The following is a 27,825-nucleotide window of genomic DNA, read 5'->3' on the forward strand; positions in this document are numbered from 1 at the left end:
CTGGACCTTTTTAGGTTATGCGGGAGGAGTGATGAGGGAGTCGTTGAATATCTCCCAGCCCGGACCTTGTTAGGTTATGCGAGAGGAGTGTTCATCGGCGATATGAGCAGTGGTTACTCTCTGCATCTCCAAACGACGCAGGCTGCGGTCTGGGGGGCGTTTGGTTGTAGAAGGCCTCTATATCTCCCGGACTGGACCTTTTTAGGTTATGCGGGAGGAGTGATGAGGGAGTCGTTGAATATCTCCCGGCCTGGACCTTGTTAGGTTATGCGGGAGGAGTATTCATCGGCGACTTTATGTTTCTATGTCTTGTAACATGCATATGTAAGCATTTGTGTTGCATTGTGATGTGCCAGCTACTGAATATTCCTAATTGGATGAGGTTGCCTGGGTATGTAATTTTTTAGTGCATCTGCTATCAAGACACCCGTGGAAGATCAGTACGGTCTGGGTGTGATGGCTAATTTTACTACGCCGGAATATCAAGAGTTCCAATTTGGATGAAAGGAGAAGCCAACTCCTTGATCAAAAGAGTAGAAAGGAGAAGCTAACTCCTTGATCAAAAGAGCAGAAACGAGAAGCTAACTCTTGAATAAAAAGAGCAAACTGATTGTCCCTTGGAATGTCCCTAGGAATGACCCTCTAAAATTTTTGAGCTAACTTGAGTTGTTTTGCAGATATGCTGTAATCGCGGACGATTAATCTCTTTCAAGAAGGGGAGATGTAACAAACTGCTGATGTGTCAAAGCCTAAAGAATGGAGCCAACTTACAGATGTCGGTCGAGGGGCCTAAACCTTAAGAAGATTAAGTAACAGAAGAAGTCCTCCCAACTTATGGAGACCCGTCCGATGGGGCCCCAAGTGACATAAAGGATTAAAATAAAGCGGACCCGCACACACGAAAAAACAGATGAGGTGGCAGATTTTCGAAACTGCGCTGGCATAATGACGTGGCAGGCTGTACAGATTTCCGCGTTTTGCGTTGGCTGATGACGTGGCAGGCTGTACGGATTTCCGTGAATTACGCTGGAAGCTTTTGGTATTTCTTTTTGGACGAGAAGCTTTTGAGTTTTAAAGGCTTTTTACTGTAACTGCTTTTCAGGCCAAGGGCCTTTAAATAGAGGTTAGGGCTCATTCTTTGGCATGCTTCTTGGAGAAGGTGCAGAGTTTGGGGTGGAATTCCGCCACTCCGTGTCGCGTGTCGTCTCTCTTTTTCAGTTCAGTTGTTATTGAAGTGCTAAAATTCTGTTCAGTCTGTTCTTTTCTATTAGCACGTGGTGCCCGTCTTGTGACACTAGTATCACATATAAGAGAGAGCACAGAAATAGAACCCTAAAGTGTGTAGAATACACACATGAGATGATGTATATATAGAGGGGACCTGGGTGCTATATATAGAGAAGCCATATATTGAGTGGCTTCACATATAAGCTCAACACCCCCGCTCAAATAAGGGTCTCTAACTGTGGATGAAAAAACCCTTGGGGAATCAAGGGAAAAACCCATAGCTCTATATACACCCACCGTTATATTATAAAAATCATTGAATGTACAAATGTTCATGAGGAACTACGTCACTCCTTTTACAATGAATATTTTATGAGGAGTTACATCACTCCTTTTACAAAGAATGTTTAATGAAAAGTTACATCGCTCCTATCCTATCAAATACAATAATGAAATTCAAAGGTTCAATAAAGAGGTGTAAAGGCTATCGATTAGCTCTTGATCAGAAGTGTCTCCGTGAATCTGCTGTCTAACTTGTCATCAATGTGGCATCACCAAACATGTCTTCATGTTGTCATCAATATGCCATCATCAAACATATCTTCATGTTATCATCAATATGGCATCACCAAACATGTCTTCATAAGTCTTTTATTGTCACCAAGTTTGTCTTCATGAAATCAATTCTTTGATCAATCCTACATAGATCATATACTCAAAAAACATAGTCATGAAAATTTTTAGCATCGTTAGTGAAATATTTACGTTACAATGCCGTAAGAGATGGTTCGCGACGCCACTCTTTTTGACAACATATATACGCACGACAACATATCTGTACATAAAGTATGAACGTAAAAGTACAAGATGCGTGATTACATGATGCAAATGACATGTGTGTATACTACATAAAACGACATTTATCAACGTAGTGATATCAATGAATATCATCAAAGTATTAACAAAACATCATCATTGTATCAATAAAACTGAATAAATCATCATGGAATCAACGAAAAGCATCATGGTATCACCGAGAATAATCATTGTATCAACGAAACAACATCATGGTATCATCGAGAATAACCATGGTATCAAGGAAATAACATCATGGTATTACCGAGAATAATCATTGTATCAACGAAACAACATCATGGTATCAACGAGAATAATTATGCTTTCAACGAAACAACATCATGGTATCACCGAGAATAACCATGGTATCCACGAAACATCATCATGGTATCACCAAGAATAACCATGGTATCAACGAAACAACATCATGGTATCACCGAGAATAACCATGGTATCAACGAAATATCATCATGGTTCAACGAAAATCACCATGACCAAAGTATCAACAAAACATCATCATGGTACCATCAAAATCACTATGGTATCAACGAGAGATTATCAATAAAACAACGTAAACTATATCTCTAGAAGAAGACTAATACCAGAATCAATGAATAAATATATCATATTACATCAGTAGCTCGACGAAATTTAGACGATCGTCAACGGCTCGATTGAATCGGAACGATATCCATGACAGATATCTATGAACAGATATATAGACATTTGATATCTGGAAATATAGGTATCAAAGAAAAAATCATCAGTAAATGTCTCAGACGTATTAGACAGCTTGAAATAGTATAGATTTTTGAGAACATATATATCTATAACAATGATTCGATTTGTATTTTGCAGCAAAGTTACGTCAGTAATAAATATATGATTGATGAAGAGAAAAATATAATTGATAAATTTTCAATTAGGAGGAAAATCAAAAGCAAAAAGCAAAATTTGCTTTTCAGACATGTTCGAAGTCTTAGAACGATAACCCAAAATTGGTGCAGAATTTAGAGAAAGTTTCTTCTGCAAAGTTGTAGACCACATCGATTCCGCTGGCTAAAGCGGTCCGTTTTTGCAAAATCGTTTTCAATTAGGACAAAAATCAAAATCAAAAAGCGAAAGTTGCTTTTCAGACATGTTCGCAGTTTGGAAACGATAACTCAAAATTTGTGCAGAATTTGAAAGAAAATTTCTTTTGCAAAGTTGTAGACCATATCGATTACGGTGGCTCTGCAAAATCGTTGTAGAGCTCATGGCCCGGACCTTTTTAGGTTATTTGGGGGGGGAGTGACGAGGTAGTCGTTGAGTAGCTTCATACCGTAGACCGTTTGTCTTGGAGAAGTGCTCAGTGGCATTGTTTGTTGTGTCTTGTAACATGCATATGTGAGCATTTGTGTTGCATTGTGATGTGTCAATTACTGAATATTCCTAATTGGATGAGATTGCCTGGGTATGTAATTTTAGTGCATGAAGACACCCATGGAAGATCTGTGACAAAGTGATGACGTGGCGGACAGCAGAAACCCTAAAATTCCTGCAAACCCTAATGTTTGCCAAAAACCCTAATTTCCGGAAATCGCGGAGGCGGATTATTTATTTATTTATTTATTTTTTTTGGAAAATGATGAGCGACGCGAATTTTGCTTTTGCTTTTTTTTATAAAAAAAAAAAGAGAAAAGACTCTCTAAGAGAGAGAGAGAACTGATGCTTTTGATTTTAAAAGCTTTTGGGGCTCTGCTTTTGGGCATCCCTTGTAACCTTTAAATTAGTGGTGAGGGCCTCACTTCTCAGAGCATCTGGACGCAGAGTCTGAGAGTGAAACCCTAACCGCTCTCTTGTACTTTGATGATTGATTAATACAAAAAGAAATACCGAAAGGGGCGCCAGTCTTTGGGGCCAATATCTCTAGGCACGGAACTCCGCCGGGCTAGTGCAAATCTATTGTGATCTGTGAATTGTTTTGAAGTGGTTATTTGGTGCTGTCGCGGTTGATTCTTGACTTGGAGTGTCCAAGTTTGTTACAGTGGTATCACAGCACGGCCGATTTCTCTTCTACGGGAAATCCGATCTCCGAAATTTTTTATTTTTTTTTCCGCGGCACCTATGGCTTCAGGCAATGATCAGTCGACTCCCTCTGCATCTGGAGATGCGGGCTGGGATCACAACGAAGATTCAGGCAGAGAATATGGCCCGCCTTGGCCTACTCAGGCGGAGCAAAGAGAGATGGAGCGTCGTCAATTGATAGGCGATGCAACAAAGGTGATGCTCAATTTTGCCAAGGACCCGAAGATGGCAAAATATATGAACCAGACCACTTTGGAAGAGGTACAGATGGAGTGGCAGAGAACCACAACACCACTCCCGAAACCCGCTCTCAAGAAACCTTCTGCCTCCAAGAAATATACGGAGAAGGAACTGGAGAACGTGGTTGATGCACGGATTGCTCAGCTTTTCGACGTGCAAAAGGACAAAAAGCACGGCTAAAAGCAGAAGAAAGGCACTAACTTCCCGGGATATTTGGGTCGTCAGTCGACTTTTGACAAGGCAAAGAAATTGAAGAAGCGCGTCATGTTTGAAGACCTACCCAGTTCTTCTTCTTCTTCTTCCGACAGTTCTTCTAGCTCCTCGGATTAGAGCGAAGAAGACAGAAAAAGCAAAAAGCGAAGCAAGACACAAAGCTCCGGAACGGGCAAGAAAAAGGCAAAGAAGGCTACATCTCGCCCAGAGACTGACAGTTCTACTGAGGACTCGTCTACAGACAGCTCAGATTCCGATGACGGAAAGTTTTATGCGAACAAGAAGAATTTTTACAAAGCCAACCAGTATGACTTTCTCGAAGATAAAAGCAAGAAAGTCCGAGAGTTTAAGGAAGGTGGCCACTCGATCAAGTTTGATACTTTTCAGGATACTCAGATGCTTCGAAGGCTTTGTCTTTTATACAGCAGTTCGACATCGCTTTCGCGGGAGGACGCTATTCAGAGCACTCCAAGATTCGGAGAGCTGCCTCTTACTTTAAGGGGAATGCTCGTACTTGGTGGCCCACGCTTCTATTAAGCAAGACTGTGCCAGTTACACGGCTGAAATTCAAGAGGCTTTTTATTTCTTCTTGGTTGACTCAAGAGTTGAGCGAGATATACGAGCTTCTTGGAACCATCTCCGGATGACCAAGAGCGATATAGTGAATTCTTATTGTGAAAGATTCTGGAGCTCTTTTCTACCCACCTCTTCATTCAAGAAGATCTCGTTCAGAGAACAGATTGAGCGGTTTACCTTGGGTCTAGCTACAGAGATCCGAGATCAGTGCTTGGAACAGAAATCAGCTTCTATTCAGGAGTTGATGAGTCATGCGAAACGGGGCTTTGCCATTCACTCTGGCAGTCTGACCTACCCCACAGATGAGGCCATGACACAACGAGCCGAACAGACTTTTGGGAATGAAAGTAGAATGAAAAAGAGCAACCCAGAGAAAAAAAAAAGGATGCACGACCCAAGCTTACTCCTGAGGAGAGAGCTCGCTTCATAAGAGAGGGGAAGTGCTTTAGATGCGGAGAACATGGACATATTTCCGCAAAGTGCCTTGATAAGGCACAGAAAGAACAGAATGATAAAGACGACGACAGGTCTGAGAGTTCGAGAGCAGCTGAGGAATGTGGCAGAAAAGGCAGATAGAAAAGCAGAACTGGTATCACATGGCGTGGGACTTGCACCGAATCTAATGAATGAAAGTACAAACTTTGCCGTTTTTTTTGGGGCAAAGTGAAGGATCAGGAAGCTCTTTTGAAGGAGCCAAGGCCAACTTCTTTTAACTTGGAATTGGCGGCTCGATTTGGAACTACGCCCCACAGACTGACGCCACAGGCGGAGGTAGTTCGACTGGCACCCGGATGGGATGTTGCCATTACACCAAGCATTGGCAAACTTCGTTTGCAATGACAGGGGTGTTCAGGGCACGTGAGTGAAGTTCTACTCGGGATCCCTTGGTACCACAAGAACTACGCCGTGGTTGACTACCGGGCCGAGAAAGCGACTTTGATAAATAAATGAAGGGCTTAGAGATTGTACTTGATGAACTTCAGTTTTCTTACTCATTCTTTTGGGAGAACTGAACGATGGATAAAAGTTGAATATGTTTTGACCTGAAGAAAAGAAAGCCAAGATTTTTTTTTCTCCACGCTCATGTCGATTGCTTTTGAGAGGGCCTGAAGATCATACCATTGATCTGATATCTGGAAGCACGCCACCGAATCGGCCACCTTATCGTGTGAGCCGAGTATAGAATGAAAAGATTATGAACCCAGTGAAAGACCTCTTGGAAAAGGGTCTTGTCCAGCCTAGTACTTCATGGTATTGCTCTCCAGTGTTGTTGGTTTTGAAGAAAGACGGATCTTGGAGAATGTGCATCGATTATAGCACTCTCAACGAAATCACCATCAAGAACAGATTTCCGATTCCTAGGATCGATGATATACTCGACAGGTTACAGGGATCCTCGTGCTTTAGCAGGATTGACTTGAAGAGTGGATATCATCAGATCAGGATAGCACCAGGAGATGTCTACAAGACAGCTTTTCGGACGACTTTTGGGTTATTTGAGTTTTTGGTGATGCCTTTTGGCTTAACCAATGCTCCTGCGACATTTAACCGGATGATGAACAGGATTTTTTTCGAGAGTACAGGCTATTTGTTGGCACTTTCTTTGACGACATCATTGTTTACTCCAAGAATGAGGCAGAACACAGAGATCATCTGCTTCAAGTCTTTCAGGCATTACGAGATCACACGTTAGTGATTAATGCAAAGAAAAGTGAATTTTTCCTACTAGACATACACTTTTTGGGACACATTGTGTCAGCAGCAGGAGTGCGAATGGACCCGGCCAAGATAGAGACTATCCGTGATTGGCCCGATTTGAGGAATGTCCATGAAGTTAGAAGCTTCTTGGGACTGTGTTCGTACTACAGGCGGTTCATACGAAAGTTTGCAGAGGTTGCTTCCCCTTTGCATACCTTGACACAGAAAGGAGCACCTTTTTTCGTGGGGACCCACAGAGGTGACTGCCTTTCGGACATTGAAAGAAAAATTGACTACGAGACCTATTTTGACTTTGCCGGAATTGTAGAAGTCATTTGAAGTATATTGTGATGCTTGTGGTCGTAGTCTGGGTGCGGTCTTGCTGCAAGAAGGCCATGTCATAGCTTACGAGAGTCGTTTGTTCTCTAGGCCGGAGATGACAGCACATATCTATGGGAAAGAGCTTTTGGCGGTTATCCATGCTCTTACTCAGTGGCGGCATTACCTACTCGGAGCGGATTTTACTGTCTTTGCAAACCATCAGAGTTTGCGCTACTTCTTGTCACAGAAGCAGCTTTCAGAAAAGCAGATGCGGTGGGTGAACATCTTGTCACAGTTCCACTTCCAGATTGTCCATGTGCAGGGACAGAAGAATGTGGTGGCAGATGCTTTGTCTCGAAAACCGTTGGTTTTGGCTATTTCCGCGATACATCATAGGAGCTTCGAGGATATGGTCGATCAGTGTGCCACAGATACAGATTTTGCAGATATTTTCACACGGATACGGGATGGGGAGATAGTAGCTGGATACTTCCTTCAGGAAGGCTACTTGATGAAAAAGACTATGTTGTGCGTTACACAGCCGTTGAGGAAAAAGGTTATGAGTGATAGCCACTGTCCACCTATTACGGGTCACCGCGGCATTGCTACCACCATGAAAGGGGTAGAGAGAGATTTCTTTTGGCGGAGACTGAAGAAGGATGTGGAAGAGTTTGTGCGCAGTTGCTTGGTATGCCAGAAGGTCAAGTTTGACAGGCATAAGGCACAGGGATTGTTACAGCCTTTACCCATACCCACCCGCCCCTCGGAAAATATTGAAATGGATTTCATTTTTTTGATCTCCCGAGAATACAGAATGATCACGATGATTTTCCGATTACATGGCATGTCTGAGACGATTCTCTCCGATAGAGACCCCAGATTTATGAGTTTGTTTTGGAAGGCAATTTGGAAGAACATTGGCACGCGGTTGCAGTTCTCGTCATCGTTTCACTTGCAGACTGACGGGCAATCCGAGATTGCCAATTCAGTGATTTTAGATTTATTGAAGTCTTCCGTCTCGCATCAGAAGACTCAATGAGAAAAGAACTTACCTTTGGTGGAATTTGCCTATAGTAACACGATACACTCTTCGACCGGGAAGACGCCATGTGAGATTGTTGAAACTGCTGCGAAGGTTCCATCCTTCCTGAGCACGAAAGATTAGAAATTTGAAGCGGATGAATATTCGCGAGACTTGGATACAGCTTTTGCCAAGGTTCGCGAGACTTTGCAAGAGTCTCAAGAACGACAGAAAAAGGCAGCGGATCGCCATCGTTGCGACTTGAAACTGAAGGAGGATGATTGGGTGCTCTTACTTTTGAGAAGGCACGCCTAAGAAAGAAACAGGGAAAGGAGAGGCTTTTTCCAAAGCTTAGTATGTGATACTACGGACGTTTCCAGATTACTGACAAGATAAATGATGTCTCCTTCCGATTGAAACTGCTAGATACTTGGAGGATTCACAATGCATTGCATGTGAGTCTCTTGAACCCTGTTAAGGGTGATGTGCCTGATGATGGGGAGCCTGATGAGCAACCCAAAGTGGAAGAAAACGAGGAGATCCTTGTTCCTGAATAGATTTTGGCACATAATGATACGAAGAAAGGTAAAGTCCGAAGGGGGGTTCTTGGTTAAGTTCAAGAACTTTCCTGCATTTGATGCGAAGTGGATGGAGGAGGAGGACCTAGCAGATACTCCTCGGATTGTGAAACTTTACCTCGATGTTTTGGTTTAGCATAGTCTACTCCAAACGGAACCCAGAATTCATCTTAGCCGAAGATCTGGTGCAGTGGGATGCACAAGAGGGGAGTTACTCCACTCCTTTGTCAACAGATGCCTCGATTTTGATACTAAAGTCACTGATGTCTCTTTGAGCTTCAGGGATACTGAGAGCTGACAGTATTCTGCTGGATGACTTTATGAAATGGAATTCCTGATTATGATACTGATTTGTTCTTGACTTCTTGTGAGTGCAGGAACTGATAGCCGAAATGACTGCAGCATTTTGGTCTGATTGATCTCGAATAGACATGGTTGCAATAGGGGTTAGTCAATCGGACATCGATGAGGTCCCGATTGGACCTAGATGTGATTGCTAGCTACATTGCCGATAAATCATGGTCTAAGATCCGAATGAATGTTGAATGTCATGTGATGTCTGTTGATGTCCTGTGATGTCGTGTGATGTGACTGTCGATTTTGTACATGTGCTAGATGTGTGTTCCTAGTACGTAGGTACTAACAGTCAGTGTCTGCTAAGACGGTTTATGGCTTTTGTCGGTTTTGCAGGCGTAATCGCGGTGGATTACAATGCTTTCAAGAGGGGGGTATGTCACAAAGTGATGATGTGGCGGACAACAGAAACCCTAATTTCTGCCAGAAACCCTAAAATTCTTGCAAACCCTAATTTTTGCCAAAAACCCTAATTTCCGGAAATCGCGGAGGCGGATTATTTATTTATTTATTTTTTTTTTGGAAAATGATGAGCGACGCGAATTTTGCTTTTGCTTTTTTTTATAAAAAAAAAAAGAGAAAAGACTCTCTAAGAGAGAGAGAGAACTGATGCTTTTGATTTTAAAAGCTTTTGGGGCTCTGCTTTTGGGCATCCCTTGTAACCTTTAAATTAGTGGTGAGGGCCTCACTTCTCAGAGCATCTGGACGCAGAGTCTGAGAGTGAAACCCTAACCGCTCTCTTGTACTTTGATGATTGATTAATACAAAAAGAAATACCGAAAGGGGCGCCAGTCTTTGGGGCCAATATCTCTAGGCACGGAACTCCGCCGGGCCAGTGCAAATCTATTGTGATCTGTGAATTGTTTTGAAGTGGTTATTTGGTGCTGTCGCGGTTGATTCTTGACTTGGAGTGTCCAAGTTTGTTACAAGATCAGTACGGTCTGGGTGTGATGGCTAATTTTACTACGCTGGAATATCAACAGTTCCGATCTGGACGAAAAGAGAAGCTAACTCCTTGATTAAAACAGCCGAAAGGAGAAGCTAACTTCTTGATCAAAACAGCCGAAAGGAGAAGCTAACTCCTTGATCAAAAGAGCAGAAAGGAGAAGCTAACTCCTTAATAAAAAGAGCAAACTGATTGTCCCTCGGAATGTCCCTCCGAAATTTTTGAGCTAACTTGAGTTGTTTTGCAGATATGCTGTAATCGAGGACGATTACTCTCTTTCAAGAAGGGGAGATGTAACAAACTGCTGACATGTCGACCTACTGAAGAACGGAGCTACCGGCGGAGGGGCCTAAACACTAAGAAGATCAAGTAATAGAAGAAGTGTCATTAAGTTATAAGGTGGTTGCCCGAGAGCAGAAACCCTAACCCTAATTTTTGCCAACAACCCTAACTGCTGAAACCCTAGTTATGGAAACCCTAACCCTAAAATCTATAAACCCTAAACCCTAAAAACCCTAACCCTAAAAACCTGCAAACCCTAATTTTATTGCCAAAAACCCTAAAATTGTAGAAACCCTAATCCTAACCCTAAGGGCAAATTTTCGCGCTGGCTGATGACGTGGCAGGTTGTACGGATTTCCGTGATTTACGCTGACAGCTTTTTGGCTTTGTTTTTGGACCAGATGCTTTTAAGTTTGAAGGCTTTTCACTGTAATTGCTTTTTAGGTCGAGGGTCTTTAAATATGAGGCTAGGGCTCATTCTCTGGCATGCTTCTTGGAGAAGGTGCAGAGTCTGGAGTACCGGCTTGTACTGTGTTGATGCAATGCAAAGAAATATTGAAAGGGACGCCAAGGTTTGGGGCCAACACTCTCTGGGGTGGAATTCCGCCACTCCGTGTCCCGTGACGTCTCTCTCTAAGTTCAATTGTTAATGAAGTGCTAAAAGTCTGTTCAGTCTGTTCTTTTCTATTAACACGTGGTACCCGCCTTGTGACACGGAATTCCACCCCAGAGAGCCCCTTTCGGTATTTCTTTATATTGCATCAGCACAGTACAAGCCGGTACTCCAAACTCCGCACCTTCTCCATGAAGCATGCCAAAGAATGAGCCCTAAATTCATATTTAAAGGCCCTTGGCCTGAAAAGCAGTTTTAGTAAAAAGCCCTTAAAACTCAAAAGCTTCTGGTCCAAAAAGCAATGCCAAAAGCTGCCAGCGTAATTTACGGAAATCCGTACAGCTTGCCACGTTATTAGTCAGCGCAAAACGCGGAAATCCGTACAGCCTGTCACGTCATCATGCCAGTGCAATTTTTGAAAATCTGCCACGTCATCAGTTTTTGCGTGTGTGCGGGTCCTGCTTTATTTTAATCCTTTATGTCACTTGGGGCCCCAGTTGGGAGGACTTCTTCTGTTACTTGTTCTTCTTAGGGTTTAGGCCCCTCGGCCGGCATCTGTAAGTTGGCTCCATTCTTTAGGCTTTGACACGTCAGCAGTTTGTTACACACTCTTAAGGTCTATCTTGCTGAAAATTGCAGCACCCTCTAAACGGTCAAGAATATCATCAATCCTTGGGATAGGAAACCTGTTCTTGATGGTATTCTTATTCAACGCAAGGTGGTCAATACACATGCGCCAAGAGCCATCCTTCTTTTGCACTAGGAGCACTGGGGAGCAAAAAGGTGAAGAACTAAGGTGAATCAACCCCTTCTCTAAAAGCTCCTCAACCTGGCCCATAATCTTTTTCTGCTGAGCCACACTAACCCTGTAGGGAGGTCTGTTTGGTGGGCTACACCCTGGCACCAAATGTATCGTATGGTCCTGATGCCTCTCTGGTGGCAATTGCGATGGTAATGAATTAGAAAAACAGTCATTAAACTTTCGCAAAAATGCTGACCTTTGTTTATCTAACACGTATAAATTTGACTGACAATTATCTGAAACATCACGTGCAAAAATCAAGTACACAGAAAGATGATACTTAATTACAGAAGTGATAGCCGAAGTAGATACAATAGGGATAGACTCCCCTTTGAGCTTTACATCCAAAACATGAGTTTTGTCCCTATGTTGAAGGGTGATCTTTTTGTCGAAGACATCCAGCATGCCATGTATTCGGAACATCCATCCCATCTCTTCAACTCTGATGCCTAGCTTCATTTCTAGTGAGATAAAGTTCACTTTGGCACCTGGATCAAAGAAAATAAGTGCCGTCTGGTCTCTGACTTTACCGCATGCTCTGCATAACTCACTAGCATCCGTGCTTGGTCTGTCACCCACCAGGTCTAGCACTAAACCTGCCGTGGGTTTGGGCTTCTTTCCTTTCTTGTCCTCTTTATTTTCTGAGTCGGTTGGTCTTTTCCTTTGTGAACAGTTCGTAACAAAGTGACCAGGGTGCTCGTATATGACGCATTTATTTTCAGCCATCAAGACCTTCTTTTCCTCGAGCGACTTACGTACAAAAGGCTTCTTTTTCTGTTTCTTTGCCCGTGCTCCAGAAGTCTCGGCTGAGTCCTTGTCCTTGTTGACCTTTTCTGACCCATGTGACGCTTCAGGAGCTGTTTTCACAAAGGGCTTCTTTGCTGAATTTTTCTTTTGTTGGCCCCCTTTCACGTTGCCTGGAAACCGACTATCCTCTCCCTTCAACAAGGCAAGACTAGTGTTCGCAACTTCCATAAGCTGAGTGAGGGTAGCCACTCTGTTCTTTGTACATTAATCTCGAAGCCCTTTAGGCAACCCACCACAATACTTCTCAATCTGCTTGTCAGTGGGCACAAACCTGTGGGAGGTTGTTGAGAGCAGCGCTTTGCAAATCCTCCGATTGTACTCTTGTAGGCTCTTGCAAGTAGCCGCAGTGAGTTGGTGCCAATCCGTCATGACATCCGCTTCAAATTCATTCGACAGCCATGCAGATGCAAACATTTTCTTGAAGTATACCCATGTGGCGGGTCTTGTCCTTGCATCAACAATGTCGTCCACCATGTAAGCGCATTGTCTTTCAAGAAAGTGGCAACTTTCTTGACCTTTGAGGCCTCTGTAAAATTCCCTCCTGCATAAGCTGTATCAAACTGTTGGAGGAAAGTAAGAGCCTTTGCCTTATCCTCAAAGCCGCTGAAAGTGCTAAACGTTATAGTTGCACCATCTTCTTTGTAAGCTTTTGGCTTTTCTAGTGCCCCCAAATTGTCATAGGGAATTGTCTGCAACATGGGCACTGTAGTAGGGGTCATCAACATTCCTTGGCCATGGACGTTTTGCGTTGTAAGTGCCATATCTGATTGCTTCCAGAAAAACCAGCCATGCCAAAATTGCCCCGTGGAACCCAAACTGGCCTTGATTGCTCCGAAAGCCTTGCTGCATGCCGATATTACCATACATGGGGTTTGATATCATGCCTTGCATACCCCCAATTGATGTTCCTGGCGTATATTACTGGCTTCAGGCACATAATCAGCCATACTTTGGAACACAGATCCACCCCCAAAATACCTAGGATGTACCGTGGGTGGTGGAAAAACCTAATGCATTGCTTGGAAATTGGTTTCCTGTCCATTTTTGAATGCAACATGTGGACTCTGAAAGGTGGCAGGTTGAACTGGCAAAACATGTGGAATTGACGTCCTAACCACCTCTATGGACGGAAGGAACCTGTCTTGGAGCCCGTGACTCCGTAACATGCGAGTGCTCCCTATCCTGCTGGGACGCATGAAGAGCCGGGGCCTGAGTCTCATCGGGCTCTATTGGCTGTGTGAGTTGCCTTGTCTGCTGTGGCACTGGTGGCGCTTGCAAAAACTCCATAAACCTTGGGTTCTGCACCAGTCGAGAAAACACATTCACAGTGGCAACCAACTGAGTTCTGAACACATCATATTCAAGTTGCCCGGTCATAAAGCGTGGCACTGGTGGAGCATTCACATCAACAAGAGGTACAAACAGGCATGGCCGTGAACTCTCGCCAACTTCAAACACTAAAGGAATTGCCTACCTGTCCTGTGAAGAGGAACCCCCTTCCATAATGCCTTTCCCTTTGTCGGCCATAGTGTAATCCTGCGTTCCCGTACTCTGTGTCTTCACCAAAAACCAACCGAAGCTCACTTCTTGAGGAAAAAGTGATTCTGTCCGGGCAACAGAACCATGAAACCAACTCGTAGGGCGGTAGACTTTATCTTTCACCTGAAGCTTTAATTTAGACTTTAGGACACGAGGAACTTTGCAAATAAAAACCTGTAACGGGAATTGACACCTTAAACACACATGGCTCGGAAGCTAGAGTGCTACCAAGCAGATGCCGACACCTATTGGCCCCAAAGACTGGCACCCCTTTCGGTACTTCTTTATCCTTACTGCAAAGAAACGATGCGATCACTTTCACCTAACTCCCACCAAGCTGTCCAGACCTGTCCATGGCTGTAATCGCAGGTTTTTGACCCAATGTCGCCAGCATAACGGCTCAAAATCCTTGTAGGTCAAAAGTACCACGCCTAGGACGCTTTTCCCCGCATTCTTGGAGCTTTAGGGTGAGTTGCATGCCAATTTCAGCGTGCTTAAATTTTCTGATTTTTGCCACTGTTAGTTGCCTAGAGCCCTGTACACGCATCCCAAGGCATTTTCGAAGCTCCCCTGGCGATTCCCTGCAGTTTAGGTGCAAAACCCTAAACCTGCAGGCTGTAATTCTTTGTTTTGGACCGTTTCGAGCATAGCGAACACGTCTACGCGTGTCTCAGATGCTTCCGCACGCAATGGGACAAATCCCCTTCGAATCGGAGGAGTTTTCACGCGAGAAAACTCTCCGATTTTGCAGTCCTTCGTGATGGAACTGTGCGTACCTATGGGGGATTAGCAATTAGCTAATCTGGTTCTTGTTCAGAAGGCTCTTGCCTTGGCAAACGCGCATAAACCCTCAGAACTGTACATGGTCAACTGAGTAGCCCATCTAGTGGGGCATTACCATATGTGCCAAAGGGGAGAGAGAGATACGCAAGAGCAAGTCATCGCGTTGCATAAGACAAGGGAGAAGGCAAGCTTTCCATTAAAGCTGTGATCGGTCAATTTCGTGAGGTTCTTCTTCAGTACTACTAACCCACACTGTAAAGCACAATTAGCTGCAAATCAGCCTCCTCTCTCAATTTGGGCACCCCTTCTTCTGGCTGAAAGTGGCAAATTGGTGCAGAGCCGCCATGTGTCCAATTTGCCTCTTTAGAGTTAATTCCTAGTACCCACTGACTTATAAGTGTAGCGAGGGGGCCTAAATGACTTTGACTTGTGCCTAGACACCCTTTTACTGCTTGGATTCCAGTGCCAACTGGCCCGACCATCTCATGGCAACCTGCCCTTCCCAACTATGGTTGAAACTCTCGACTGTTGATCATTTCACATTGGCCACGCAATGTCCGGCCATTTGTGACTTCAAAAAGAGGGTCCCAAAAATTAAATAAAAATCATCGGAAAGAAACAAACAACTAAGGTTAGCCGTTGCCACGTCCTCGTGACATGCAAAGCACCTCCATCTCGGTGCAGGCATAGAGGAGGAGTAGATCCGTGTTCGTCAGGGGGCAGCCCCCATCCGGTTTCTTCTCCCTTCAGATCAGCCTTCTTGCCAGGAGGAGCTCCTGCCAGAGCCTCGCTTCTTCAGGAGGCTTGGGCAACCCATGTGGAGACCGTGTCAGTGGTCTGATGTGCAAGAGTAGTTGGCAGTGTCAATAGCAGTTGCAATCACTTGTATGAGCAGATTGTTATCAACATGGAGAGCCTTTCCCAAATCTCTCTCTCTCTCTCTCTCTCTCATTCTCAAATGTCGTCTCTTTCTACCTCAGTGATCTCTCTTCTCCATAGGTGTGCCTTGTTCATGTGTTTGGCATTGCAGTTGTTCTAGATTGAAGTAGAGGTGCCCATCGGATCAGGAGCCAGTTCTCGTTTTCATTGCATCTTCCGATGCCACCTTTGACATGGTATCAGAGCCCTATGGTGATACGACCACCTGGATGCTCGGCTGATCCGGTATTGTTTTGGACATGATTGAGAGAGAAGAAGCTTGCAGTTTTTTCCTGGTTTTCTCCAATTTTGGGGCAGATTTGGTATGTGGAGACATTGGATCCTTGGCTTGGTTGATAATCTAGCCAACACACACTCTCTTGTGTGCACGATGTTCTCTTTCATCCACCATAGCTAGCACGATCCCATAATTGATCTTGGAACACACACTTTCTTGTGTGCACGATGTTCTCTTTTATCCACCATAGCTAGCACGATCCCATAATTGATCTTGGAACCTAATTCGCTTGAGTGATAATCTAGCCAACACACTCTCACTTGTATGCACGATGTTTCTCTTTCATCCACCACAGCTAGCATGATCCCATTCCCATCATTGAGTGAGACTGTTTGCTCTGTTTTGACGTGGGTTTAGTTAGTTGTTACCCATAACATACTCTTGAGGATACTTCTCTTTCAAAGGGAGCTTCCAGGTTATTATCTTTAGTAGACTACCGGTGCTCCATACAATAGAGTACCATGCACGGTGTCTTCCAATTCTTGGTTTCCCTTGCCCATTTCTTGTGGCTTTAGATGGTGTGCTTTAGCTCATATTGCAATTAGTATCTTGGCGGATATTCTTCCATTTGGGTGGTTGCCTCGTCTTTCGAATTTGCAGTGTGATGGTTCCTCTTCTTAGTGCAATCCAAGCAGTATATGCTATGCATTGTCTTCCAGATTGATCCCTGGAGACTGTACCATTTTGGACACCTACTTCCCTATCCTTAGACCGGCATGTTCTTTCGTATAGGGGGGGAGCTATTCATTTCTAGCTTCTTCATCAGAGGGAAGTGATTGGACAACAGTAGAATCTTCTTCATCACTTTTGGAGGAGGTTACTATGGCCGTACTTTCTTCAAGGAGATCGATTGGCAGATTTATTGTGCCTTTTGCAAATGCACGTCTTTCTTGGAATTGTCGACGGAGCTACCCTTGGTCTTGCCAATTTTGGTCATTTCTTCTCTCAAAATGTTTGAAATAATTTAGAATCAATAAAGATTATGAAAGTACCCGGTTATTGTTTAGCTCAAATTGCACTTAATTATTACTTGATTGTTTTTGAATATTTAGTATGTCATTTCTTAGTCGGGAATCATGGTTGAGTTTGCCCATCACCCTCTCAAATGTGATGAAACCTTAGCTCATTGGTCTTATGAAGCAAGTCGCAATAAGGAACTAACTTACTTTGGCTAATGCTAGTCTTTTATAATGGTTGATCAATTTGGAGGAGTGTTCATTGTTTTTTTAAGAAGGAACTTAGTCTACATTTGTGCAAAATTCATTGAACTCTCTCACTTACTTTGCCCTTCTTTTTTTGTCTTTAATCATATTTAACACTTGTTTGGTACCAAATGAAAATCAGGGATGAAAACCAGGTAGCTCTTATCTTGGATTCATCTAGGTACATATATTTAAAGCCAGTTAAGTAACCTATTTTTTTGGGGATTTGAATAATATTCCATGTGCATTTTCAAAAGAATCTCAAAAAGTCCTTGTAAGAGTCAATCATACATTAATCAAAGCACTTTCCAAATTTATCTCATTAGAGTTTTTACCTCAAATATTACGTACATCTTCAAGAATCCCAAAAAATCCTGTTAAGAGTCTTCTATTCACTATCATAGTACTTTAAGAAATTGTCTCATAAGACTTTCGAGCTTAGCATGATAACAATTGGACCCATAAGAGTCTTCTCTCGCAAAACTTCGAGGTTTTTTAAGAATAGGTACCTTAAGCTTACAAAAAAGTATTGAGGCCTCGTCAAAAATTAGAGATTACTTTTTTATGCTATTGTTGCCTATTTTACAAGTGAAGTAAAATAAATTTCAACGTTTGTGACAAATTGGGATAGATCGCGGGAGTCCGGTATACACAATTAAGCATATGCTTGACGTAAAGCATGTTATTCATGCAGTCTCAAGTTGCATCACATTATGTAGATGTGGATGCTATTCAATTGATACTTGGAATACTAGTTATCGATGTTTATATATTGTAAATTACCATTAGCACATGCAAGGCTGAATTACCTAGTGAATCACTTTAATTGATACACTTTGCAGTATGACAACATTGTCTATTTGAAATGAGCCTCGAAAGACCAAAAATTGCCTTCTAATCGCAATGTTAAGTTACAACATTTTATAGTAGGCATAAAAATTAGGCTTACGAGGATACTTTTTCTTTTTTAATAGTTATTATCTATTAGAGATAATTCATAAAGAGGAGAAACACAATCTTTAAGAAGTTATAGGCCTTAAACCAAATTTTGGAAAACCGTTTAGGATGTTGGTGAAATTTTCAATGTATAATTTTTCATACCTCTCCTAGTACAATATTCAGTTGATATACTAAAGAAAACTAAATATTCTTTATGTTTCAACCTAAGTAACAATGAACAAAACTTTGAAGAAATTAACAACTAAATAAACGTTGAAGTATTCTTTCTTTATTTTTTTCTTTAGTAGCTTTTTTGTCTCGTGATTTTCTATTTTGTGCAACTGTTTAGCCCCTTTTGTAGTTTCTTAAGTTACTGTATGAAATGATTGTTTGTGCGCGTGCGCATGCGTGTGTACGTGTGTACTAGAACTATTAACACTAGGTTTATGTTCGAGTGATAATAGTGGCTTTATACATCATTCTATAGACTTGGCTTTTCAATTGACTATTTCACAAGAGACGATGAAAAATAATTTAGGTTCTATCACATAGAGAGATATTTTGGTATACCATTTTTTTCAAATGTGTGCAAAATAATAACTTATGATTTTCTAAAAATAGTTAAGAGCCTACATATTTTCGAGGCCTTAAATAAGTTGATAGTCTTTTTTCTAAAACTACTATAAGCATGTTTTTCATTGTATACATATCCAAGTATTTGAAATTTGGATATTTTTAAAGTGTCTACATGGATATCAAAAGTTTTGAGCTTTTTTGTCTGATTGTACTTGAGAGATGACCCTTGAAGAGTGATTTTCATATGAAATTATTTATTTCTTCTTTTTATAAAGTTCCTAATTCCCTTGAGAACACATCCTTGAAAGGTTAGAAGGATGGTTTGCATGGTTCATAAGAACAAGAATTCACATAAAAGTTTTTAATCGCCGGGTTTACACAACCCTAGTGTTAATCATGTAAAGGGTTCATACACTTTTTAGAATAATTTCTATTGAAAAATTCAAACCCTTGTTACCTTATGAAGTGGCTATGTGTGTGGATGTGTGTGTGTTTATGTGTAGGTGTGTATCATAACTATTAATGATATATAGTGCTCATACATTTTTTATCAGAATTTCTATTGAAAAGAATCGAATATGCAAGGAAACAAGGATCTAAAGACCAAGCTCAAAGCAATGCTCTAGCCGCCAAAAACCAAGAAGCAGTCACACAAACCAAGTTGATTTTCTCAAAGACTTTGAAATAAAATTGTAGCGTATCTTAGAAGAAGCAATGCTATCATCATTGCCTTCCTTGACATAACTATTTTTAGGTCAGTCAGAGTATGCGGTGTTGATCGAGCTTCATTTTTGTAATGTGAAATGTATGTTATAAGGTTGCCTTCTTTAGTTTCTGTGTACTTTCTTCTAGATTTGAGAGTCTCAATGTCTTCTTGCATGGAATGTGTTATGGGTCTCATGCAAGTTGGGAACCTCATCGCCTTTGGTTCAATTGAAATTTGTAATGAGCTTGTCTTTGTCTTAATCTTAATTTTCTTTTGTCATCATACATGAAAATGTGGTTTCTTTGAGGCCATCACTATAAAAGCCAAGGAAGGATAAAGTCGATAGTTCGGCTCATATCATAGGTTCTCATGCATCATCACTAAATTACTCTACTTGTGCTTACACCAAGGTCATTAAAAATACTCATTAGACATACAATTATATAACTTCAAAAAAAAAAGTTACAAGGTTGTTAAGATTAATGAGTACTAAGTAGCGATTAAGTGGTGTACTTAATAGTGAGAGATAATTCACACATGAGATATGAGAGAGAGAGAGAGAGAGAGAGAGAGAGAGAGAGAGAGAGAGATCACACACACGAGATACATGGTTTAAAGTCCACGGGAGCATCCACTTTATGGCTTTACACTTCAAACTTGAAGTAATTACAAAGGGATTAGAAACCCTTAATGGTCATCCCGCTCAATTCTCTCTCTACTTTGCAATTCTTGCTTCTTCTCACATCTCCTTGATTTACACTGTTTTCATGTGTAGAAGAGACCTTATATAGATACAAAGGAGTCTCTATCGGGAGAGCATCCGTCCATGTGTAGATGCGTTGATGTGTAGACAAGTCCATGTGTAGACAAGTCCATTTAAAACTCGCCCACATTGGTCGTTGAATGCCGTCCATTGGCCATTGAATTTCGGCCATCGGACATCGGTCATGTATTTGTCGATCATTTTTTGGTCCATTTTCAAGTGCCGTCCGGCCAATATAGTTTGACGAAAGAGAATATTTTGTGAACTTTTGGTTTTCGGTGAGTGATTTTTTCGACGCATGATGGTTTGTCCTTAAAACGGAGGCCTTACAAATGTGCTTTTCTACAATAGAAATTACAATGGTTTTTTGCTTTTATGTTTATTCTTCCTCTTGACCACCTCCTTGAACACATCATAACTTGACGTTGTTGTATGGGTACAACTTCATTGATTTCATTCCATATCCTTCGATGTAAATAGTAAAAGTACGTATTGCGAACCTTCCAAAGGAATTTCCAAAAAATGAAGGAGTAGGGAATGGTCATCCATAGTGACCTTTCCCTGAAAGAAAGGGCGACCACATGGGGACCGCCGGTGCCGGGAGCTTAGTGGGAGAGAAATTTTTGAAGGGAATGGTTAGTGGATGACCACTCCTGCTGTGAAATGTCCAGGGTGAGGGTCCCCATAACGCAGCCTACATACACATTGGGAGCATTGAAAGCGACATGGGGACAGATGCTGCGCAATGAAAGTGACGTGGGGGTGGATTTTGCTCAACAAAAACAACCTTGCAATTACGCATGTTGTTACATAGGTCAATGATTGGCTTTCTTAAAAGAAAGTTTTACAGATATTGTAAACTGATGTGGTAGATATCCAACAACTTGAGAAGACAATCCCGTATTTTAATCGCCAGTCAATGGAGGGTTGGGATGTGCTGCCCCCCTCCCTTGGACTTTGACGGCAATTTTTTGGCACGCTTGATGGGACCTCAACTGAAATCTCACTCCCTGGAAAGTCGAGTTGATGAGCTACTGGGTTTAAGCTTTCTGTCTTGGTGTGTTGTTTTGGACTGGGTTGGGCTGCTTGGTCCAGTCTAATTTCACCTTGCCCTGCTTAGTCTAGACGTGCTTGCCTAGTCTCTCATCTTGATCTAGTAGTCTCTCAGCCTAGTCTAGTCCTCTCTCATCCAAGTCTAGCCATGTGGTCCAGTCACTCGTCTTGGTCTAGTGGTGTTTGGCCTGTGTCCAGTAAGCTACAGGTCTTCGTGCCCCAAGCTTGGGTGGGCTTTTGGTTACTATATGACACATACAAGGCAGTCAAAAAAGCGACAAATTCCACTTCTAAGCCCTCTGAAGTACTACCACATGAAGTGTCAATTCTTTATGCCAAGCAGAAGTCCACCAACCCCATTACCCGTACCTTCCCTCTACAGAGGTCGTGTAACAAGCTCCTACACAAACAGCCATGGTGGAGCTCACAAGCATTCTAGCTGAGGTGAATATCAAGTTTCCAACTTTCAAGGGTGATGCCGACAACCATGCTTGGAGGTTTGTTTCCCTCTGTAGAGGTCGTGGCCTCAACCGAGAAGATGCCTAATTAGTACTCTTCCCATCCACCTTGGATGGCTTAGCAGACAAGTGGTACAGTCAGTTTGCAAAAAACCACTTCACTACTTGGGCCACATTGAGACAAAAATTCTGTGAAGCTTTCAGACCAGGGGACTTCCAAGAGAAGGTTTTGGATGAGTTGGCGAACCTGATGCTTCAGTCCAAAGGGACTTTTGTAGAACTCATGACCAAAACAAAGTCTCTGGTCGCCAAGCTTCCTCAACAACCAGGTGAGTTTATGGTCAAGAAATGGATAGAGAAGGCTCTTCTAAAGACTTCTCAACAAAAACTCAGAGAGAATCTCCGACCTGAAGCCACTTTGGAGAAGTTTGTTGTTGTTGCTAGGATAGAGGGGCGAAGGAAGCTGTTTATCGACTCTTCTTAGGTCGAGATTGCCTATGTACTCTTGGAAAGTCGATCTGACCCCTTGACTTCTTTGCTTAGGGAACTTGAAGTCCTAAAGTTACAACGCGCTCTTCATGAGGATAAATCCTTCTCTCTTAGACAGGAGAAGCCTCCACATCATGAGGCTTTGGCTCAAATCAAGAGAAATCTAGAAGAGCTTAGGTCTTAGCAGGAGACTAAGGCAATGGTTTGGTGTAGCTCATGCCGCTCTCCAGGACACCCTTTACAGGATTGCCCCCTTCACGCTTATTGCCACTTCTGCGAAAAGTCTGGACATGAGGAAAAGGTTTGCTACTATACCAAGGGATTGTGGCAAATACAACAAAGTCTTGGTCCTACTCTCCAACAGGGGTTAGCACCGACATTCAACATGGTTTCCCCCTATGGCCATCGAAACTATATGCCACCTTTGCTCAATACCCCTGATGTCCAAGGTATGTCAAGTACTTTTCAGCCTCAGTTTTTATCATGCTAATGCTCCCTTAGCCCCTTTGAGCTTCTACACTTCAGCCTGCAACTCCATGCAACAAGAGCAAAGACCACCTCATCGCCCGTTTCTTCCATCAAATCGGCCCATTTTATGCTACAGATGCGAAGAATATGGGCATTACTAAAGCAAATTTTCTTTACTTGAGGGGTCTCCTCCTTGCCGTCATTGCCCTGTGTCTAAGGACCACTACAATAAGAATTGTCCCAAGCAAAGGGCATCCTCGTCTTCACGCGCGTTTTTAGAGGTATGCAAATGCTTTAGCTTTGGGTTTTGACCATTTGAAGGGTACAATAGCACTGGTGAGCTGGGTCAATGGTTGAGCCACCTGTGCATACATGCATATAAGCCTGCAATGATAGCGGATGTGGCCTACAAATCTCTGAACATCTTTTGGATTTATGGGAGGAGGCAACTTCAAGATGGTTACCATCTTCTTTGGGTCATGCCTATTAGAAAGAAAGATCTTCATGTGTTACGTCATGAAATCAGCAGGCCTCCTCAATCCAAGAGTCAAGCAGAGTTTACATTGAATTTTCGCCTGCAACTACCCCATCCTTCTCTCAAGGATGTCCTATCTAAGGACCAAGTGTAGACCCTCGGTCTCACTGCATTAGCAAATGCGGATTTATCCACGGTTGTGCCAGGAGCTATGGTGCATGGACTTTTGAACCGTTTTCCCAAAGTACGGAGACACAGCCTTATAGCTATGCGGATTGGCCATGCTCTTGGGATGACAACCTTTCTTTCTTTGAAGCCGACTACTTGCACTCCAAAGACATACCCCACTCTCCAAAGATGCCACAATTCAGGCCTATCAAGAATTACTACAGATTGATCACATACTCCCAACTCTCCAAAGATGCCACAATTCAGGCCTATCAAGAATTACTACAGATTGATCACACAAAATATTCAAGAAACATAGAGTTGTGGGCTATCTTCAAGTATTATTTTTTACTTAGAGATGCCAGAGAGTTGAAGAAGAAGCGTTGTGATGTGCCCTCTCTGTTTTTCCAATGTGAGGGCCTCTACTGTCCTGATCCACACTATACCTTGTGCTTGTGGATTTCACCAGATTCTGTACACATCCTTACAAACCAGGGCGAAAAGATTTTGAGCACAGGTGCAATATGTTCAGTCGAGTTTTCAATGTTTTGTAGCGTTGATGTTGGCTTGGGTAATCAATATCGATGTTAGCCCGAAGATGTAGATGCAACCAAAAAAATTGTATTTATTTCGAGTATTCAAGAAATCTATAAATAAATACATGTCAAAGGAAAATGCTCACTCTTGCACACGGGAGATTGCATCCAAGGAAAAAACTTAAAAGGAAGAGGCAAATCTATGGCCAACATGGCCAACCCAATAGTTGAGACGAAAAAGAAGAAAAGGGCTAAAGTGGTGAAGGATACATCAGAATCATTAATATCATTGTCAATATCAGAAAGTCAGTAGCCTCGATTGAAGCACCATGTACGCCGATATTGATCTACTCCCGCTCCTTCTTCTGCTATTGCTACTACTAATTTTGGGTCGGTGATATGCTCAGGTGTTTCGAATGACCCTATGTATATGTCCTTGTTACACATGTCCCATCTCGCCCTCCCTCTCCCATTTTCACTCCTGCCACAGTGACTACCTTACCTATCCCCGCTGCAGTCGTCTCCTCATCTATACCCATTTCGGTTACACCCACTCCACTTGTCTCAGCTCTACCTCCTAGCCATCCTACAAGTTCACCACTAGGGGACCCTATCCAACCAGACGCTGCTATGGGATCTTCAACAATATCGGACTCTACCTTACTTTTTGGGCTATCTGAGGATATACTGTAGGAGTCCAGACAAGCCATTGCTACCGTTGAGCTTGGAAGAGAGTGGTTGGCTGCTACTCACCAACGCCACTCCGCTACATACGCAGCTATGGAGGGATCTTTGCATATCGCATGGAGCGGGAGCGCGATTGCGGATATAGACACTACTATTTTTGCTTTGCGACACATATTGTAAGAAAAGTCTAAAACTTTTGAAGACCTAGAGCTTAGATGCAGGGACTTTGGGAGGTTATACTCCACAGTGATCTCGGATTCCAGGCTCCGGTGAGTAGGGGATATGGCTAGACAGGGTAGGGGATACATGTACAGACTTCTGTTGGATATGCAAAGCCAGGTAGCTCTGCACAATTCATGGGACCCTCCACACACACTCTTTGTTGGTTACAACCACCCTCAGCACTTTACCTACCATCCTTAGGGGTTTCAACACATGGCTGGCTTCCTTACCACATATGCCGTCAACACATAGCGTTCCTTGCAACGGCCTTGTTGGTGCACACCGACATGGTTGTGTTAGTCGACAACCTGAGTACACTTCAGGCGAGGTTCTTCCATCAGCTGCATTGCAGGTGGTAGCTCTAGTCAGAGGGAGTTAGTTCGTTTAGAGCAGCAGGCCTCAACATTAGCAACCTCCCACCATCGATTCCCCTAGAGGCAGATACTTCAGGTGCAACAATGGCGATGACTCTTTCTCCCGATTGACATGACCACACTGCTCTGCTCAGTCTTCTTTTGTACGTATAGTGACTTCTCGGTTCTCTTTGCAGCATAGTGTTACTCTCATCGAGACGGTGAGTGGTTTTGTGGTGGGCAACTTGTAGAGCAGGGCTACAATGTCACATGCATTGGACAAACAATTAGTTGCAATTGGGCTGTGTCCACATTGGACGGACTTTTGCCTGGGCAGTGACACATGGCAGACATACGGGTGGTGGTCTAGCGGACGTGGGGCCAGACCACCACGATCACATTTTTGAGATAGTCTTAGCTGGATTAGATATTTGTGAGCTGTTGGTGGCTCTTTATAGTTGTATATATCCGTAGCTGTTTGGGGGTTATCAACATATCTACTTTGTGTGGTCAATAGTCCAGAGTCTTATCATCTTGAGTTATACACAACACGTCTACACCATCCCTACACAGTTGAACCTCGACACCCCATTGTACCTATGCGTTCTTGGCTGGAACTGAGTGTGCTGCCATTGCCAGAGTTTGTACTTGTTTCTTTGGGTTGACTTCTAGTCCCATATGTTCAGGTTCTACTATTGAGTTGCTGTGTTTGTTTGCTCTGTAATCCATTGTTACTGTGTTTTCATTCTGTTAGAGTGAGATGTTACGCACATTGCATTGAGGAGCACCACTGTAGAGAGCACGACACATTATCTTCGCTACAGTCACCTTTTGATATCTAAATTGTCATAATAATCAATATCTAATTCTCCTAAATGATTTTCTCATATTAAACTGATCATTTAATGTGGGGAAGTGCCATGGGAGAAAAGGCTAGAATATTGGTTAAGCTAGCAGACCGGCCACAGTAGGGATCCAAAGGAGGGAAAATAGGGATCCAAAGGGGGGGCCATCTGCAAAAGAGCCATGTGCAACAATGGGCTAAAAAGACCCTAAGGTTCAGCCCATTAAGACTTCCAAAATGCTAAGGTTCCAAAATTCAAAGGTTGTGTCCAAAGGGTTAAAGCTTAGGGGGAATTGGATGCTTTGTGTGCTCTCCAAAGTCAACACATATCCCTACATGGGAGGGGACGAGCCCTTCTTCTAGGGGATGAGAGAGAAAGCCACACACACACAGGCTCCCTTTACACAAAGGGAAGGAGGGACACATGTCAGCTCCCTAGGCCAGATGCCCACAAGGTGTGCCCAGTTTCTATTGGATGACCCTTGAAGTGGACCAATGAGGAATAAGCTAGAGTAAATCTAGTTTAATTAATTTAAAAACATTTAATAAAAGAAACCAATGAGAATTAAGTCTCCTAGAAGACTATTGGGCAGTCTCACAAGGGGTCCAACGAGCATTCAGGAGCCTAATGGCTTGCCTGATTCCTATTGGCCAGGAGGCAAAGGGGTCCAATGAGAGTTTAGTTTAATTATTTAATTACCTAAAGCTCTCACAAAAGGGGAAAGGGGGACACATGTCAGAAGGCTATCACTTATGCTGCTTAATAGTCAGCCAATGAGGGCTCAGCAAGAGCAAATAGCAAGAGGGCTCGCCCAAGAGAGAGAGGGGGCTGATTTTTTCAAGGCATTATCACACACACACTCACACAATCTCATGTGTGAAGAAAGAGAAGACTATCTCTTCCCAAGCTTTAATGGAGAGCTCATCACCTACTCCAAGCTTGTGAGATAGAAGCCTACATCAACACACTCTTGGCATGTGGATGCAAATCCAACCAAGAGCCAAGCTTCAATGCATGCGCATCTCCTCTACCAAGCTAATTACTAAGCTAAGCTATGCTAATATGAGTGATTATGTGAGGAGATGTACATTTTTCTCGTAAGATACTCCTTCTTCCTCTCAATCTACTCTCATACCCTGCTAGCTCTCACCATCTTCGAAGGTGTGTGAGGTCTTGGGTCTGAGAACGGGGATAATTCAAGTTGTGTTTGCTAAGTGTTTTGCTTAGTGCATGAAGCTTTCATCTTCATTGCACTAGCTAGTCTTGAAGGAACACAAAGAATGGTATTGTACAATGTCTCTCTTGATGGGAGAAACCATAATACAAAGCCTTTTGGAGGGGGGACCCGCTCCATGCAAATCCGGTCCTCAAATGTTGTCATTAGTTTAATTTCTCTCTCTTTTGAAAGTATTGTCGATGATATCTAACTAGGTGTTATGCTTTTTGTTGCTCTCTCCACCCAAGCACTCTTGTAATTCTCATTAGGAATCTATTCTAATGAAATGCCCACTATGTTCATGCTCATTTCCGCTACACACAAGTTATTTGGCTATTAAATGTTACATTGGTTTGGAGATGAGGGCTTCACGGAGTCCTCTAAGCTACGCCATGTAGCTATGCAGTTTCAAAAGTCCGCCAGACAATGGTGGTCTAGCCTACGAGCCAACGGTGAAGCTCCACGAACATGGAAAGATTTAAGAGCTTCCATTATCAAGCAGTTTTTGGCCACCAATGCAAAAGACAAAGT

The 27,825-nt window shown here is 42.8% G+C and overlaps 1 protein-coding gene across 2 annotated transcripts in view; it reads left to right on the forward strand.

Annotated features, from left to right (window-relative positions):
• The window catches only part of LOC147438837 (uncharacterized), an 84,414-nt gene that overhangs the window by 46,180 nt on the left and 10,409 nt on the right, over positions 1-27,825 (forward strand). Inside the window, exon 7 of one of the 2 annotated variants that reach the window (XM_086484804.1) lies at positions 19,410-19,685. The exons of the other annotated variant lie outside the window; for it this stretch is intronic. The gene's annotated coding sequence lies outside the window, so the exon portion shown is untranslated. Of the gene's footprint in view, positions 1-19,409; positions 19,686-27,825 lie in introns of those variants that run through there. 2 annotated transcript variants of the gene reach the window in all.

Source organism: Adiantum capillus-veneris, chromosome 16 (assembly GCF_014529385.1).
Source record: "Adiantum capillus-veneris isolate H3 chromosome 16, ASM1452938v2, whole genome shotgun sequence".
Taxonomy (NCBI): domain Eukaryota; kingdom Viridiplantae; phylum Streptophyta; class Polypodiopsida; order Polypodiales; family Pteridaceae; genus Adiantum; species Adiantum capillus-veneris.